At 35.5% G+C, this 18,911-nt stretch overlaps 1 protein-coding gene across 1 annotated transcript in view; it reads right to left on the bottom strand.

The window, feature by feature from the left end:
* Positions 1-18,911, bottom strand: part of CSRNP3 (cysteine and serine rich nuclear protein 3) — a 185,688-nt gene that overhangs the window by 117,864 nt on the left and 48,913 nt on the right. The window lies entirely within an intron of this gene.

Raw genomic sequence — 18,911 nt, 5'->3', positions numbered from 1 at the left:
GAGAATGGAGATCATGGAAGGGTTACAATTATTGGTTATGAACAGTTGTATGGTATGTACACAGGAGGAAAGTAAAAGATAAAGCTATTGGAGAAGGTAGTCAGAAACCTACCACTGAAAGGCTTATTTACATGGATATAGATATAACCAAGAATTAGGTTATGAAGGTATGATGTTAGGGAGAGTAACAGTAAGACAAAAGCTAAAATTTTCAGGGAAGTGATATGGGGGTTGTAGATGGCTGTGTACAGAGATAATGATAATTTGTACCTTTCAGGTTACAGAGGATTAAAGAAGATATGAGTGTACTAGTCCATGGTGAACTCAATAAATATTAACTTTCATTATCCTACCAAGTCCATAGCTGACAACTATGTTGCAAACACCAAAGCATATCTCACCTTAACACTGGTTGATGCAGGATTAGTATTATACTAGAACAGATGCTTTGTTTTCTGTCCAGATTACTGTTGGGAGACGGCTGCAGGAGTCTGAAGGGAATGGGCTTAAGGGCACCAGGAAGTAGAATTCCTGTGATGAGACGATTTTGGTATATAATACACTTATATTAATCAGAAATTCCATAAAATCATGATTTACCTATTTGAAGAAAAACTGGTAGCTTTTTTCTCTTTTAATTAAATTTCCATTTGAGCCACTCTGCCCAACATGCTTATAAACGAAAAATGTAGGGCAAGAGAATCGGTCAGAGATTGTGTCAGAACACTGGCCTTCCCAGCAATGTGAGTTCTCAGTATTCTGGAGGACGGTGCTCATAAAGTCTTCACAAATCAAGGACGTAGGCTCTCTTGTTGTTTATCATTATGTCATGAGAATAGGCTAGATTCTTCATTGAAAATAAATGTGAATGCTTTTCCACACTTTTTCTATTTATTGAATTTCTGTATTTCTTTGGCAGCTCTTAAAAAGCCCTCTGAAGATTTCTTTCCATGTATCTGTCTCATTTGAGAACAGGTTGACATTACGGCTTTAACTTGGAGTTCTGAGCTGTTCTTTTTGGAATAATCTACATATTTTTGTTTTGTTACCAGATCCAGAGTGGTGACCCAATATTTTATGATATACCCATAAAGTTTGCAGATCAGTGAACATTATTTTTACTTTGTTATGAAGAGCTACTGTTTAGATTTCTCTGGGAATACAATTTTGTCCTGCTCCCAGCTTTTCTATTTTAGCAATGAACAACCAGAATTAGAAAGAAATCGTTATTATCAAGATCTGCAGGGGCTTTTGAAACTGACTTCTGCCATTGCTGGATACACATGAGAGTTTTTAATGTGTAATTTCTCTATCTCCACTTGTGATTTAGCACTCAGGGATAACAGAGAAAGAGAAAGCTGAGTGGTAGCGAGACAAACAGCAGGAGTTCCCACCATTCACTTGGGTATTGGGGGAGACTAAAAGATTTGGGGGGAAATAGATAAAGCATTATGGAAATAAGGTGCAATGGATCCTTCATTTTCTCTTAGTGGGAACTTTTTAAATGTCTGTTTCAACATCCTTTTACAGAGTTCACACTTGGGTAGGGAGAACACATAAGTGTGCCTTTCCTAGGGTTCTGAGTGGAGATGAAATGATTAGGGGTATTAGCCTGATCTAGCGAGTGTGAAACAGAAGCTTCAACACTCTGTGGGGGAATGACCTTGGAATTACATTTAAAGCTCAGGCAGATTTGGAATCAAAGAATGAGAACACAGGAAGGGACTGTGAAAGCTGTCTAGCTCTGGAAGCAGATGATAGAAAAAGGTAGGAGAAGGTGGATCTGAAAGAGCAACTTCAGGGGCAAAAAAAAAAAAAAAAGAGTCTTCTTCAGCAGGTGAGGTGGAGAAAGTGAGATTATGTGATAAAACTAAAAATGCAGAGAAACTATGTTTGAGGAAAAGCTGACCACTGTCATTTTATCAAATAGCTGTTCTTGTCAGAGGCCTGAATCCAGTGCAGAGCGACTGATGAGAAAAGATTATTCACCTATGGAGTGATGGTGCCTCCTAAGACATAGTTGGTGAACGTGTGCTGGAGATGGAGAGAGAAAGTAGGACAGCGAGGAATGCGGAAGATGCAGAATAGTTGGGCCAAACTTCTCCAGTGAAAATGTATCTACGTTAGCCTAAATATAGAAACTTAAAGAATTTGTGCCCTGACAGTGTTCTAGAAAGCAAAGATGGATGAATCTTCATTTCTACTCAGCAAGTGAAGCCTTTTTTGGCTTGCTCTGTTGTCAACAGGAAAAATGTAAACACATTTTAGTTCGCATTTATGTGAAACATAAAGCAAGTTAGAAAAGCTAGAATATATTTGTCCCAGGAAGACAATGACTTTTAGCTAATTCTAAACCACTGGTACTTAATTGAGCTGTTAATACCATTCCCACTCTATTCAAAATAAATTGTCCACTCTGTTCCCCTGATTTTTCTTTTTCCCACAGGATCACATCATAATTCATCCACAGGCTCACTGATGTATTGAATTGCCCTCTAAAATAAGGCCTTACTGACAATAATATTCTACAATATCAAAGGCACATTTTGCCTTCTTTTATATTGATATTTTTACATTGAAAAAGTGACAACCATTTCTGGTACTTCCCCGATTTAATAGGGCTCTGAGATGAAGACTTCATAAAAATGCAGTGTCTATTAGCTCAGATTATAAATAGAATCATCTTCACAATATGAAACACCAGCTCAAAATTATTCCTTCAGGCAATCTCAGTATAACTAAGAGCAGATTAAGTAGACAGATTCAAAGAATTCAAGAATTCAAAAGAAGTTTCCCTTAAGTAAGCCATAAAACTCTTCACTACTATATATACACAGTGTGTATGTATATATATATATATATATATATATATATATCCTCAGTAAAATATATATAACCTCAGTAAAACAATTACCAAAACAAGTTGAAAGGATAAGGAAAGTTAGTAGTGGGAAAATATTTTTAAAAGCTAATTCCCTTTTTATTTAGACTGGAATAGAAATTCCTAAAGGAGTAGTTTTGAAAAATGCCATGAATATGGGTTGTATTAATTTTTGACATAATTCTGTCTAAACCTTCTATTTAAAGACTATCCTGTCCACAATAGATTCTTCATAGGAATATTGAGATACCATGATTAAATATGCTACTCTAATGTCACGTAAAAAAAAAAATGACGCTACTAGTAGGTTTTATGTGCTTGCTCGTGTTTACGCTTCTCAATTTTTAGGACGTAATGATTTCCAAACAATTTAGATGCCCTGTGCTTGAAAATAATAAATGTTATGACCTAGTGAAGCTCTTATGTTTTATGTCACAACACTTAAAGTCTTGTTTGCCATCTTTGTGGTAAGTCAAAGACACTTGGTTATAAATAAATGATGTGAAAATAACATTTCCTGTGTAAATCTAGTTATAAGATAAATATAGCTATATGGAATAGTTTGGATAATTCAAATTCAAATGTATTTATTGGGCACTTTGCCATGTGTCAGGCAGTAATGTCACTTAATCCTCAGAGTACCTTGAAGGGTATGCGTTACTAATCCCAGTTTGCATCTGAGGAGGAGTGAAGTAGTTCTTAATGTCAGACTATTAATAAATGGCAGAAATGGGACTCCAATCACGTCTTCATACCCCATGACTATGTTTTACCCATGATACTTCAGGAAAAGCAAAATTCTGTGATTAATTAATACCAGTGCATATTTTGAGGGAATTTTCACTTCATTATTGCTTAAGTAGGCTTTCTCCATGGGTCTGAACACCAAAATAATAAGGCAATTGTTGAGGACATAATTTAGCAAACCAAAAAGTTAGCTTGTGCAGGAGCAGGGTTGAGCAGAAAGTTTTGAGTTCCACATTACACTTTTCTAGGTATTTGTGTGCTTCACCATGAGTGTGAATTATTTTCACAATAAAAACAAAATAAATTACAATTTAAAATACTTTAAATTGTTTAAAAACAATGTGTACTACCATCTTTTATCACTTTGGTAAAATGGTATGCTAAAAAATAAAGTGTATAGATCCACCCAAACGTTGATAGTGGGTACCTCTGGGTTGTTATTGTAACAGGTTTTAACATTTTTCTTAATTGTCTTCTTAATAGTTTTTTAAAAATGGTTTTCTGCACACCTGGATCTTGTTTTTCTTATCATTATCATGACTTACTTTTATAGTCAAGAAAAAAATCCACAAAAAGAAATATACTTTCCATTTTGAAAATAATGATCTGCACATGTACTCTTATTTCCTGGGTAAAACTTGGGTACTCTCTGGAATATTTCAGTCAAACCTAAAAGGAGAAATCATTGAGAAACTGGGCATATTTTGAATTCTATGCAGATACTTAATAGAAAAAAGAAATACCAACTGCCAATATACAGATGAAAAGATGCTCAACCTCTTTAATAATCAGGGAAATGCAAATTAAAATCCAGAGGCACCAATAAAGCACACACACACACCTCAAATTGGCAGATTTCAAGACTGATGATATTCAGTGTTGGCAAAGGGCTATGATAGCAAGCTTTGGCCTACTTCGTTGCGGAGCAGTTTTTTTTCCCAGTAATTTGGCACTATCTGTCAAAATTTTTGAATGCCCAATGCTTTTGACCAGTAATTCTATGTCTAGGAACATATTCTCTGGAAATACATAGGTGCTTATTGTAGCACTATTTGTAACAGTGAAAAATTGAAAAGAATTTCACATGTCCTTCCATAGGGAAATAGTTAAATGAGTTATTGACACATTCATAACATGGGATGCTCTGCAGATGTAAAAATGAGTGTGGCTCCTACGTATGTTCCAAAGCAGAGAACACCAAGATAATGTTTTTACTGTACACAGAAAAAGTCTTGAAAAAAGACATAGTCAGCTTTGACCATGCTTACCATTAGGAGAAGGGAGATAAAGAAGAAACTTTCAGTTTTACTTAATATATTTAATATTATTTGAAAAGATTTTCACAATGTTTACTAATATACTTCAAATTTTTAAAAAATCAGAATATGGCTAATGTAATCCCAGATGCCTATCCAATGAATTGAATTCTGTACTTTAAGTCAGTTAGAATTCCAACTTTGACAAAAGGACAAATAATTCACTTTCTGCTTTGTAATGTTTTCCAGGGTCTCAAACTATAAATGGGTTTCTGTATTGTAAGCTCCTTCTCTTCTCCCACCTTCCCCTGGGAGGAAAGACAGGTATGTATCAGAAAAAGCAATCCGGCTGCACCTTGTTATTTGAGGAAAATCCTCTGAACTCGTTCAAATGTGCTTCTACCTTTCTTAAAAGGCTACTAATTTAAAATACATTTTAAGCCAAAATAATACTGCTAGGAAACAATTCTGAATTTATGTGGTGAAGAAACTGCTTAGAATGAATCTGATACAAAGAAAATGTTGCATTAGGTTTTTGGGTAATATTTTTATGCAGGGTACCAGCATTGCAAAACACAGACTTGTGAAGTAGGGAAGAGCAGGAAGTCAGACAGACCTTGGTTGAGTCCATGTCTTTCACTTCACCTTGTGAGTTATGTCAAGATACTTAACATCTCTAAGCTTTGGTTTCCTCATCTATAAAATGGGGTTAGTTGTAATATCTTACTACGTAAATGGAAAAGCCTACCATATTATTGGCATCCAATACATATTATTTTTATTTTGGTTTTGCCATCTAAAAATTGGCATTGCCATCTGCCTCTGCAAGGATTAAGTCACTAGCTGCTGCAACCTCTGACCGTCAACACACCCTGGAAGGAATTCAGGGTGGAGATCAGGAATGAGGCACTCTGTGCTCTGGGAAAAACTGGCAGAACAGGCCTTCAGATATTTAGATATTTTCAGGAGAAGATTTTATGAGCCCAAATTCTTGTATCTCCTCATATCTAGAAAAGCACTAAAATCATGAATGGAGACATCTGCTCCTCGTGACAAGCCTCTGCTGACATGTGTGCTTGACTAAAATCATATACAACACTGACCTTTGCCTTACTTCTCTGGAGCAGTTCCTCAGAGCTAGCTGAGAGGCTGTCTCCTGGGCTACAGTCCTCATTTTGCCCCAAATAAAACTTAACTCACAACTCTCATTGTGCATTTTTTTTTTCAGTCAACAGTTCAGAATTACACAGTATTTAGCAAGTCGCCCAAGGTAGTTTATTTTTTAAATATTGCTTTTCACTTGAAATCACCAATTATAGATTCCTGGTTCCATTCATTTCTTTAAGATTAATAACGTTCATTTTTTAATTTAAAAAGTAATAAGGGTATACATTTTAAACTTATACAGTGCTATATGTCAATTATATCTCAATAAAACTGCGAGAAAAAAGTAATAAGGGTAAATTATGCTAAATGTAAGAAATACAGAAAATAAAACATCTCCTTCACCTAATCAGTCAATTAGAAAATATTTATTAAGCACCTCTTTAATGTGCCAGAACCCATCCTAGGTGCTAGGCACACAGAATAAATAAGATAGATATGGTCACTATCCTCATGGCCCCTGGTTAAGAATTAATAACCTAGAAATAAGTGACAGTAAGCCCACATACCTATCCACATGCCACCCACTTCTACTCTGAATCTTGGACTCTGAACTATTTATAATGAGACTGTCATGCAGTGTCAAAACAGTATATTAAAATTTTCCCAATATGCTCACCTCCCTTATGTATTAGACCCTACCCCGTCTCGTTTACTCAAGGACACTGAGCCAGCAATTCTCTCCTTCTGCCACGTCATTGTGTCATTAATTGTTCACCTTCCACTGGATCCTTCTCATATAAATATGCTGTTGTCTCTCCCAGTTAAGAAAATGACAACCTTCTCCCAACACCACTTCCCATCCAGTTATTGCCCCCCTTCTTTGCTCCCCTTTGTAGCAAAACTCCTTGAAATAACTATCTACACATACACTAAATCTTCTCCACCCATACTCTCTTAAATCCACTTAAGTCAGGCTTTAATTCCACTGACCCACTAAAGCAGCTCTCATCAAGACCAGCGGTGATCTCCGTATCATTAAAGGCAATCTGCCTTTTCTTGGCCTATCAGAAGCAGTTGACACAACCAATCACTTCCTTCTCTTGATGCATCCTTTGTCTTTTCTCCTACTTCACTGTTTTAGTCCTTCTCAGTCTCCTTTTCTGGTAGTCCTCTTCTCCCCAACCTCTTGATTAAATTGGAGAGGGTCAGGTCTCAATTTTTGGATCTTTTCTCTATTTACATTTACTGCCTTTGTGATCTCATGCTCTCTCGTGGTTTCACATATCATCTCCCTGCTGAAGCTATATATTTTGTCCAGGCTGTTCTCCTAACTCCATGCTGCAATACCTAGCTGCATCCTCACTATCTCTGCTTGAATGTATAATGGATATTTTAAACTTTTTATCCTCACCTGAACTTCTGATTTCCCCTACTCAGTCCTGTTATACGTGGCCTTCTCCATCTCCACTGATCATACTTTGATCCCAGTTGCTCTGTTATGTTTGTCTTCTCTCTTTTTCTAGCACTTCACAACCTGTCAGTAAGTCCCATTGCAACTACCTACAAAACATCCAAAATTAGACCACTTCTTACACCTCCACTGCTATCACCCTGGTCCAAACTTCATTAGAGGTCTCCCTTCTGCCTTTTTTCTCTTTTACAGTTTTTAATACAGCAGCCTGGCAGATCCTTTTAAATGTCTAAGTCAGATCATGGCACCTTCTTCCCAAAACCTTTCAAGGGCTCTTCCATTTACTCAGAGTAATAAAGTTTTTCACTAGTGAAAAAGGTCTGTATAAACAAGACCCCTTTACTTCTTTGACTTTATCACCTACAACTCTTTTCTTAGTCATTCTTCTTAATCATTCACGCCATCCCTGGCCTCACTGCTGTCTTTTAAGTGGAGTCACTCCCACCTAAGGGCCCCCATTCTGGTTGTCCCCTCTGCCTGGATCACTATTGCCCCTGGTAACCCTTGACTACCTCCTCCACTTCTTCCAATTCTTTCCTTCTCTCAGTAAACTGTCCACCTTATTTAATACTACAATCTGCCCACCCTCCTACTCTGCACTTCAGATCTTACTTCCCCAGTTCTATTTTTCTTTTTTCCTTATCACTTTCTAACCTACTATATGATATTCTGGATAGTTTACATATACAGAATCTATATTATATATAGATTATCATATATATGATATATATATTATATATATTACATGATATATACACAGAACATAATATTACATTAATTGCTAATTGTCTATCTTCTGTTGCTAGGAAGTAAATTCTTGTAAGGAAGGTATCTTCATCTCGTTTGTTGATGTGTTCAAGGCCCTAGAATAGTGTCTTGCACATAAAATAGAAACTTAATCAATATTTATTGAACGAATGATTTAAAACCACTGATTTTATTGCAACTTCAAAATAAGTTAAATCCTACTATTTTAATCAACTTCTACCTTCATTAGAACATCAACAAATCCTGAATAAGAAGGAAATAATTGAGCTTGATGACTGAGAAGTCTTCTCCTCTATCCGTGGTAAATCAGCTTTTTTATTAACAGATAGAAAATAACATATTTGACCTTTTAAAGCTATAACTAAATGATAATGGAGATGTGGTAATAGTCACATACCAGTTTCAAATTCTGATTAAAATATAATTGAAATGTTCACAATATTTTACTTAAATCATTTCAAATAACTTCTATTTCTATCTTTCCTAACTAAATGTACTTTTAAGTTGCATGCCCTTTGCTACAAATATTTTCTTCTATTAAAAAAAAAAAGCAAATCAGTTAGATAAAAATTCCAGTAGTAAAAAGAATAAGGGCAGCTAGAGACAAGGGCAGCTCTAGCTCTCAGTCCAGGGAGATGCTGGGCATAGTTAAGGAAGATGGATGAAACAACCTGGTCTAGTAAAGGTAGAAAATCCCAAAGCCTCAAATTAAATGTGAGTCGATTGATGTTTCAGCCAATTCAGGAAGCCAGATAACTGTCACCCTCAGCGTGTTCAGGAGAGGGACACAACCACATAACATATCTCAACTACTAGTAAGAGCTAACTAATTGTTTGATCTGTTTCAGAGGAGTTTGAGAATCTACTGCTGCTTACAAAAGCAAAGATCCTCGGTAAATTCAGAAAAATGTCATTCAGATTTACTCCTGGATACTCCATAAAGACTTGTCACCAGAAATCTTGAAGATTATGAATATTCCTGAATAATCATGTTTATTCCAACGTAAAACTTTACTACTAAGAGAGAATACTATGATCAGTTGGAATTAGAATATGCAAGATAAATGTCCACTGATTGGCATTTCTTATCAAAAGTCCTAAAATTCATTTCTAAGAATTTATGCAGAGAGAACAATCATAAATGTATTTAAGCACTTAACTCTAAGGATCACTATGAATAGTGGAAAAATATAAGCAATCTCACTGTTTGGAAATAGAGGATTACTATAGAGATAGAGATTACTATGTAATCTGATATACCTATGGTGTAATACTATTCAGTCATTAAAATTATGAGGTCATTGGATAACTGCTGATATGAGAAGAGATTCATAATATATTGACAACTGAAAAAAGGAGTTAATGACACATAATGAATTGCTTGAGTATTTTTGTTTAAGTATTACATGTTTATATACATATATACTTACATGCATATACATATACTGTATTTCACTATATATATTTCACAATATAAATCTCACATATATTATATATATACACATATAATATATATATATATATTTTTTCACTAATGCTGACAAGATCAACACCAAATGGTAATAGGGAGTTTTAAGAGATTCATGAGTCCTAGGAAAGTATATGCAAAAAGTTGTGTGTATCGGCTTTTTATTTTTTCCCAGAAAGCTTCATCTAATTTTCAAAGGTCTGGTAGTCAACACTTTTACTTTCTCCACGTCACTCACTTGCACAGAACAGTCCCATCAGTGATATTCTGCATTCAGCAAACTAATTTTCCAGGGGAGGAACTAGAGTGTCAGGAGTGTTGGGATGAAGTTATCAGAAGTTCTGGAAAGGAATAGGCAATTTAAAAAGTATCTTTGAAAATTCTAATCACTGCTCCAAGGCTGTGATAGCTATGTTGGGAAACTATCAGCAAGGACACTGGAGTGGTGAACAGATTTCCACTGAGAGCCTGCATTCTAGAAGATATGTGAAAAGTCGTTGGTAGAGAATAAGGCAAAAGGGCTTTTCCTTTATGAACGTCTATAATCTCCAATATGTGAATTACACAATAAGTAAAAGAACATGACAACCTTTTCTCACGGTCTAAACAAATCCATTTGGTAGAGAGGATGTAATTACGTAGCAGGTAATCAGGTAGAAAGAGGCCAGAAGCTCTAGACAGGGACTGAGCCGAAATTTGAACTCTGAACATTAACTGATCCTTCAGATGAATATTCAAGTAAAAGAAGTTGATTGTTTGATGGAATATAAAATACTGACTCCAAATTCAAGCAGTCAGAGCAATACAAGAGGTTATAATGCAACATTTTCTTTGGAAAGGCATGCTTTTCAGAGAAAACCTTGCCATATAGAAATATTTGATTTTTTAAAATATATGCAAAATGTTCCTGTGATGTTATTTCTAGATGCATAAATTATACAAATTATACAGAAACTATGTTAAAGATAAATACAGAATGACTACAAACTACCAACCACAGAAATGGATTATCCTTTCCAGGCAGGCCAGGCAGCTAAATTCTCCCTCTAATTTACCAGAATCCAGAGTTCAGGCTTTAGAGATTTAGACTACATATGTAATTCAGAATGCAGCCAGAATCCTGCAGGGACAAGCCAGCAGGGATTCCTGTGGAAAACAAAGAACTGGTGCAATAAAACTGGAAAGATCAATGAGGTGTCTTGTGGAATAGGAGGGGAAAGTCTACATGTGTCTCCAGGGCTTAGTGAGCAGAGAATGATGAAGAGAAGCTGACTTCACAGTTAAGCACTGGAAGGAGCTAAAGAAGAGAATGCCTTGCCCAGCAGTAGAGCAAAGGACAAGTTCATAGGTATTAATTATGTTTCCCATAGAATAAACATAATTTTAAATTCAAACATAGAGGCTTTCTTGGTACTGGGTAAAAGAATGCCAAATAGAGGATGAGATAAATTTTATAAGCTTCTTTCTCAGAAAGAATATCAACTTATCCAACACTGTTTACACTAGTAGAAATGTTAAACACTGGGCTACCAACTAAAATTAAAACACTAGCAGTACACTGAATTTAACAATAAAGACAGGGAGTAATTTGCCAAGGCAAGCCACTGAAGCAAATAATATAAACAAGTTCAACAGCCTATTCAATGCATTTTAGAGCAGAAAAAGAGAGAGAACTGGTTGCCTGCCAGCACCTTGCCTCAGTGAGACGATGCACTCTGCTCTCCAGGAATAGTAATAGGCTAGAGGTTTGGGCCAGAGAGTATTGTAATTTCATGTTGTTTCATTGGGGATGGACTACAGGTCAATTACTTCTAGCATTTCATCTTTTAGGTTTATTGGCATATTACCAGCAACTCTGGAGATCTCTCAAGTTCAAGAATTAGGCGTCACCTGTGGATTTATTCTGATTCCCAGAACCTCTAGTTTTAAGTCAAGAAATTTCCTTACAGTTTGCTCTGGCACAGCCACTAACAGACACCCTTAACCAAGAATCAGTCTCACATGAAAACAAAAGAAGCCCAAGCATGTATTAAATTAATTTTTAAAATTTATGCCATTTTTATATCAACAATCACTCCTGTTATTGCTGATTTCTTCCTTATTATTAACCATACCTCTAGAAGGTAACCAGTTGATTGCAAATATAAATCCACATTCATTCAAGCAAGAAGGTTATATAAAGAAAGCTGTGGAAAAGAAATTTAAAAATCATCATCAAAATGCATTTATTAAATATCTTGTTATCCATTAGCCATACAAGTCACACTATAAATTAGATTAAGAAACAAAGCTTTTGTCTCCTTGGAGTTCTCAAAGACAGCTAAAAGGATCTATGTAAAAATGTTAAAAATACACATTCATTTGGGAAAAATAACCAAATATTGGACAAATCAGTGAGGCTTTTATATCATGTCAGGTGAAACGTCACATAGGAGTGAGGGGAAAAGTGGGTTTGTACATGACAAGGAAGAAGATCAAGTTGATTAACCATAAAAATTCAGTGTCCTAGTTGGGCAGGGTGAAGGGAAAAGCAAATTATTGTCTATTCCTGTTTCTCTATTAAGGGAGGCATGGTAGACCTAACACAAAAGCACAGAGTAAAAACAATGCATATTGATCTATCAGTTTTAATGAAAAAACTTAGAGAAAATGCTGTAAGTAATCAAAACATCCCACTGTATTATAATAAACATAAAGATAGCATGGAGTTGCATACAAAGAGTTGCATGAATTTTAAAGATAAAGGACAAAACTCAAAGAAAATTTAAGCCTATCTTGGTTGCTTAAATATCACTTCACCTTCCCAACCTGCTACCCCATGATAGTTCATATTTCCTAAAATCCATCATTAAGAATAGTTCTTCACCAAATGTGGGGAAAATTCTAAATATATTTGGGTGATTTTGAAGTAAGAAGTGATAGAAATTTATACATAACGGTTTTTGCTATTTGAAAATTGGTTAAGGCAGGTACCTAGCAATGGCAACAGATGCTAGATCTTTCATAAATGAGGTGTGTGTCCCTAAAATAGCATTCACAAATGTATTGTCACATTCCAGAAAATATGTCAAGATTCAGTGAAAGAGAAGCCATTTCATTATTCTTTAATGAAGGGGAGGGGGACACTTCAACTGAAGCAAGAGACTATTTCTATTCCTGGAGAGGTTATGAAAAAAATGGGAGAAATGTCAAGGCAAAATACTAAGGAGGATGTCATTGAAAATGTCAATGATCCATTTCAAAAACAATTCCATGAAATAGCTCTTTAAGACCATATGAAAATAATGGAAGACTAGACATGCTCCCGTCTTCCCCAAGAGTTATGGAGGAAGAGATGGAATGGAAGTGGGGGCAGTGGGTAAGTGGTGTAGAACACAAAATTAGTTAACTCCTTTATGGAGATAGGAGAAAGAAGAGGCAGCTAATACAATCTTCAAAGAAGCAAGAATACCAGGGGAAGGGATGAAGGTAATGCTGGAAATTAGAATCCCAGGGCCTTAAAATGGCCTGTCCCACTTTTCTCCTACTGTTTTGGGGGAAATAGCACAGTTAGAGGCAAGATAGTATATAATGATAATAATAATAATAAAATAAATTAAACAGTGCACCATGGGAATCTCAAATAGGAAGAGCTTAATTAACTAGGTTTCTCTCAGGGGTATTTGTACTTATAGACATTCCTATAGTGTAGAATGAAAGATTTTGCCCCTTTAAGGAATTGTAGTCACTACTGAACTGCTAAGGGATCCGGTTGAAGCAGAGCTGGTTCTTGCTAATGATGCTAAAGATAAAGGCTGGGTTTGTCTTCCGCTTTATCCACAAACAATCTAGTTTTGTTTTTCTTACCCCTCCTCAGGAGCCAAAGGGAAAAAAGCTCCATAGTTTCCTCAAAGCAGAAGCTATTTCTTCTTCACTTAGGATTCTCAGTGCCTGTGCACGTGGTAGATAATAAATGTTTCCTGAACTGAACAAATCAAAAAGAAAAAGGGAAGGCAAACAGCAGTTCTAGGTCATAAATTTAATTAAGGTGAGGGAAGGAAACCCTAAGATCAATGAGAAGAGAAGAAAATAGAAAGGGGAGGATGGAGAAAAGGAAAAGCAAGCAAAAGAAGTAAGGAAACATTAAGAGGATACAGAAAGAAAAGGAAGTACTGAGTGAGTAATATAATATTTCGTTGAGTTACCATAAGTGAAATGTGAAAGAAAATTATGAGCTCTTTGAGAGGAGATGTTACATTCTGAACAATTGCTAATAATTCATAACAAATGAGTTTAAAGTTAGTGATAAATTTTTTCTCACATGTACACTTATAATACTGATAAAAGATATTCATTGATGACAAAAACTCTTTCAGCTACTCCTCATATAACATTTTTGTGAAAGAGCAGATAAATATCATTCATTATATGTCTAGGATCCAGGGATACTGTCATTTGGAAAATTTAAGGTGAGGTTTCTGATGTAAAGAGCCTTTGGGTCCCCTGTTGTTCAGTCTCTGAATATCTTTACCATGTGGTCAACAAATCCCAAAAGCTCAGTATTCACGAGGTCACGGCTGGTAAACCCACTGGCACTCAGTAAGTAGCTTCTTTCCCCCTTGTTTTGTCCCTTTGCCATAAACACGAAAAAGCAGCATGGCACTGAATGTGTCAGTAACTGTCGAGTTTGTTATCCACCATCCTTGTCTCCTGACACTTGAAGACATTGATTTATCTTCTGTCCTGGGGCAACAAAGACAATAAAGTGATGTGAAGAGTAGAAATCTGGACTGCTGTGGATAGTTCTTTTGGGGAACCCATTGAGATAGAGAGAGGAAAGGGAAGGCAGAGCTTCCTGCTTGTTTGTTTTATAGATCCTTTTTTCAATTTCCCTTTGGAGACTACCATACACCTGATGCAATATGGAAACAATGGCTATATCCAGTGCAACATATGGTCTCTTTGCAGATCTTAATTAATACATATTGATTAATATTAATGCATATTATTTATTCATCTACTTAATTGAAAACACAATTCAAAATCTTGGTCTCCTGTGATATAACATTTAATGTGTTCTATGACTGACACACAGGAAAGAATTACCTATAGTGGATCATGACTAAATATCACTTTTGGAAGAATGAGCAGATTCCACCAGAATCTATTTCTGTGCCAGTGTCTCTGTGGCAGAAGCAGAGCACAATCTTATATACATTTCTGTTTAGTGTGTTGCATTGAAGGGTTTAACACATGTTTAACACACACTCTAGAAATTCTGAGTAATTTCGTAAAGGTGAGGTCAGTAAACACCCAGAATAATATAGCCTTAAAGACAGTTATTATCTATTCGACACCTAACAAAACCAATACTTTAAATGACAAAGCATGGTTTTTATGTGGTCACTGGATATTGACATGTTCATTGATGGGGGGAATCATGTGAAATCGTATTCAGCTGAAATTTATGGAGACGTTGAGGAAACCTTAGTCAGTTCATTCTTAGGGAAGAAGTAAAAAGCATGCCCAGATTCACTTTGAAGAAATCTGTTTAATCATGATCAATAATTAATAAACAAGAGAAATCTGAGGTCAAATGAATTTACATTTTAAAACTTTGAGTCTGCACGTCCTGGACTAACTTTAAAACAATAACAACAATAAAACTACTACTGTTTGTCAAGCAACCAGAATATTCGACACTTTATATTTAAACTGGCAAATGCACAGAAAGTTTGTGTCGGCATATCTAATTAAAATGAATTTTGAGAGCATATTATTGGTTCACAAATGTGCACATTACCCTGGAGTTCAAAACCAGATTGTCTTTTCCATCTTTAGTGTTAACCTAAGAAAATCCTTTTGAAAGAAAATCAGGGATCTGTGAATGAATGAACCTCTGATTTCACATGTAAACTTCTGTGTGCATTTTTATAAGGAGAAGAGTCATAGTTTCATGGGAAACAGAAACTTTCGAATGTTACCAATTCTGGTGATGTCAAGAATGACTAACTATACCATTAAATCAACTGTGTAAATATATATCATCCTGTCAGCTTCTCCTGTGGGTTTTATAACGACAGCCTCACCACACGTAATTCAATGCCTTTCATCTAGTGGGTTCTCAGTATATGTTTGCTATTGATAATGATGACAATAGTCCAAGCCATGATCTCATTTTCCAAACTGCCATCCTCTCTTTATTCTCAAGTTCCCCTTAGGCCAGCCAGGTTTTAATTCCCTCTCATCTTGGCAATAAACCTGTCATTGTGATCAGATCAGACATAACATTTTCCAAGGCTAGCACACAAATTCCTTCTTCTGCGTGCAAGCTTGCCTCATTCTTGATCCTATCCTTGATGACAAGAAGGTCATCTTGTATATCATCTGTCCATTTGTAGACCAAATGGTCTACAAGGACAGGTCATCTAAATTTTGCCAAGTTTATTTTGTAACCCACTGCCTAGTTCATGATTAAGACAGAGATGACAAATTTTTCATCTCAACAGCAGGAGGAATATGCTTTTTCTTGCCTTCCAAAACAGGTTATTATAGAATTTTAAAATGTGAGTCAAAGAAGAAATAGCTAACGCATTGAGAATAGACCTGGTCCACAGCATAAAAGTTTTCATGAAGCTCCACATATGCTTCTCTTCTTAAGTCTATGAGAAATATGTACCTAAATATTTGTTCTTCTTCTTCCTAAGAATGAGTTAGATTTTAACAATTTTAGCTATACCTCTAACAATGCATTTTATTCATTTAAATAAGAAAAAAAGCAACAAAAATCTTGTAAACATAATCAAATGAATGTTTACAATCTGGACCATATATATACCACTGTTCTTAAGCTATGCCTAAGGTATAAATATAGGAAAATTGTTTCTTTTTTTTTTTTTAATTTACTTATTTATCCTTGGCTGAGTTGGGTCTTCGTTGCAGTGCACGGGCTTCTCATCTTGGTGGCCCCTCTTGTTGTGGAGCACGAGCTCTAGGCACGCAGGCCTCAGTAGCTGGGGCACACAGACTCAGTAGTTGTGGCTCCTGGGCTCTAGAGCGCAGGCTCAGTAGTTGTGGCACACGGGCTTAGTTGCTCCACGGCATGCGGGATCCTCCCGGACCAGGGCTCGAACCCATGTCCCCTGCATTGGTAGGCGGATTCTTAACCACTGTGCCACCAGGGAAGCCCAGGAAAATTGTTTCTTAACTGATAATTTTTTTATAGAAAATTGCAATGTTTTGGATGTCAATAGTTTAGCTTTTTACTATATGTCATGTATGCTTGCTCTAATTATTTAAATGTTACAGGAGTATGGGTTTAATATCTAAGAAACCCATCATGATCCCACCCCATAAAAGAGAGCTACAATTACCAGTTTGGCATACATTAGCAATATAGTCATGTATTATCATTTTAATAATATAATTATTCACACAAACACAAAAATATTTTGCCACTTTCTTTTTTTACTTAATAATATTTACTTGATATATTTCCATATCCCGTGCATTAGAACTACCTCATTCTTTTATTAAAGAGCTATATAATATTCCATTATGTATTTACTATAATTTATTAAACCAATACATTATTGACAGGTATTTGGAAGGTTTCCTATTTTTCACGCTTCATCAATTTATCAGTGAACATCTTTTACGCACCGATATGAGTGTTTCTGTAGAGTAACTTCAGCGAGATAGAAGATTCAAAGGAATTAATGTTTTAGTAAATATTACCTAATACCCTCAGAAAACACCGTAAAGAATTTACATGTCTACTGATAGTAAATAAGAGAATCTGTTCTGCACACTTGCTAATGTTTTTAAAATCATGCAAAAACAATTTTTTAAAGCTGGGGTTACAAACCCAGATGACTTCAGGGCCAGAGAGATAACAAAATATGTGAAATAGCACAGAATAAGAAAATGGAAAGTAGTGGAAATTCAGCAAATTTAATGTTTTAAAAAGCCAACTCTGAAAACTGAAGATATATGTTTTCTGGCTGCCAGTTTTCAGCCCTGTCTTAATGGAATATGTTTGTTTTAATTCTTTACTTTTAAATCATAGATAGTTCTTTACTAAATAAACCAGTACAATTTGTGATAAGATCATTTCACCACACGTTATTTTTACTGTATTTTCTTTCTTTACATTTTTTTTCAAGTTTTACAGTTATGAGAAGAATTAATTGTCTCCTAGATCTAGGATTCATTTTATGTGGTATTGACTTCATCAACATAAATCTTCCTAACAGACACGTTGAAAACAATAAAAAGCATAGTCATATTTTGCCCATTCATAAATACAATTTAAAAATTCTTGTCAACTTGGTGTAAAGTTTTCACATTTACATATGTTCACTTTAATACTCATTATTCATATATCAGTAATAGAGGGAAAGAAAAGGAAATACACTGCTTGTTCTGAACATAAGCAATATTCTGCTAAGATTTATATTTGACCTAGTGAAACATCCTTGAGAAGAAAAAAGAAATCCCATTATTTTAGTCTGACAAAAAACAGAAGAGGAAAATTTTAGTTTCCTTTTGATAATGGTGGTTATCTTGCGGTCTGTGGGAAAGGGTGAAGGCCAGGGAGAAAATTGGTTCTGCTCTCATTTTTCTAGTCCCACTGCATCAATAAACCTCTGGAGTTTCAACATAGAGCACATAATGTGAGCGTGAGGCAGCTTGGCCTCTGTCAGCACTTTGCTATGCCCTTTAACCTTACTGATTTTCAAGTAGACGTGGCTAAATAAGGGATTCGCATTGTTACGGGATGAATCAAAAAGTAGATTTCAAAGCAGAATGAGTTTCCCAATCAGTCTCACATGAGGGTGATGCTGATTAAAAGGAGAGTTTGGAAACACTCATGTCATTATAATTACACTTTTGTGTTTCTGACTGTTACTTATGCTGTATTTATTGCTTTAGAAATCTAGAAAGTAGAATACCTAGAGATAAAATTAAGCATAAAATTGCAGCCATTTTTCCAACACTTCCCATTTATATTTAACAGAAAGGCTGAAGCTACCATCTCTGCTGGCTGTAAAAGAAACTAGTTATATGATGTTGACAACTGGAAATCAAACCTGTGTTGAAGAAACTTCCCTAAATGTTTGTCTTCAAGATATACCATATTATCCTGTTCTGAAAAATCATTTTGGAGACTAAAAGAACTTTAAAACTAAGGGATTTTTTTAGGTGTTCTGAAATAGGTTCCATCTGTTAGTT

Source organism: Orcinus orca, chromosome 7, assembly GCF_937001465.1.
Source record: "Orcinus orca chromosome 7, mOrcOrc1.1, whole genome shotgun sequence".
Taxonomy (NCBI): Eukaryota; Metazoa; Chordata; class Mammalia; order Artiodactyla; family Delphinidae; genus Orcinus; species Orcinus orca.
This window is presented reverse-complemented; position numbering and strand designations above follow the sequence as displayed.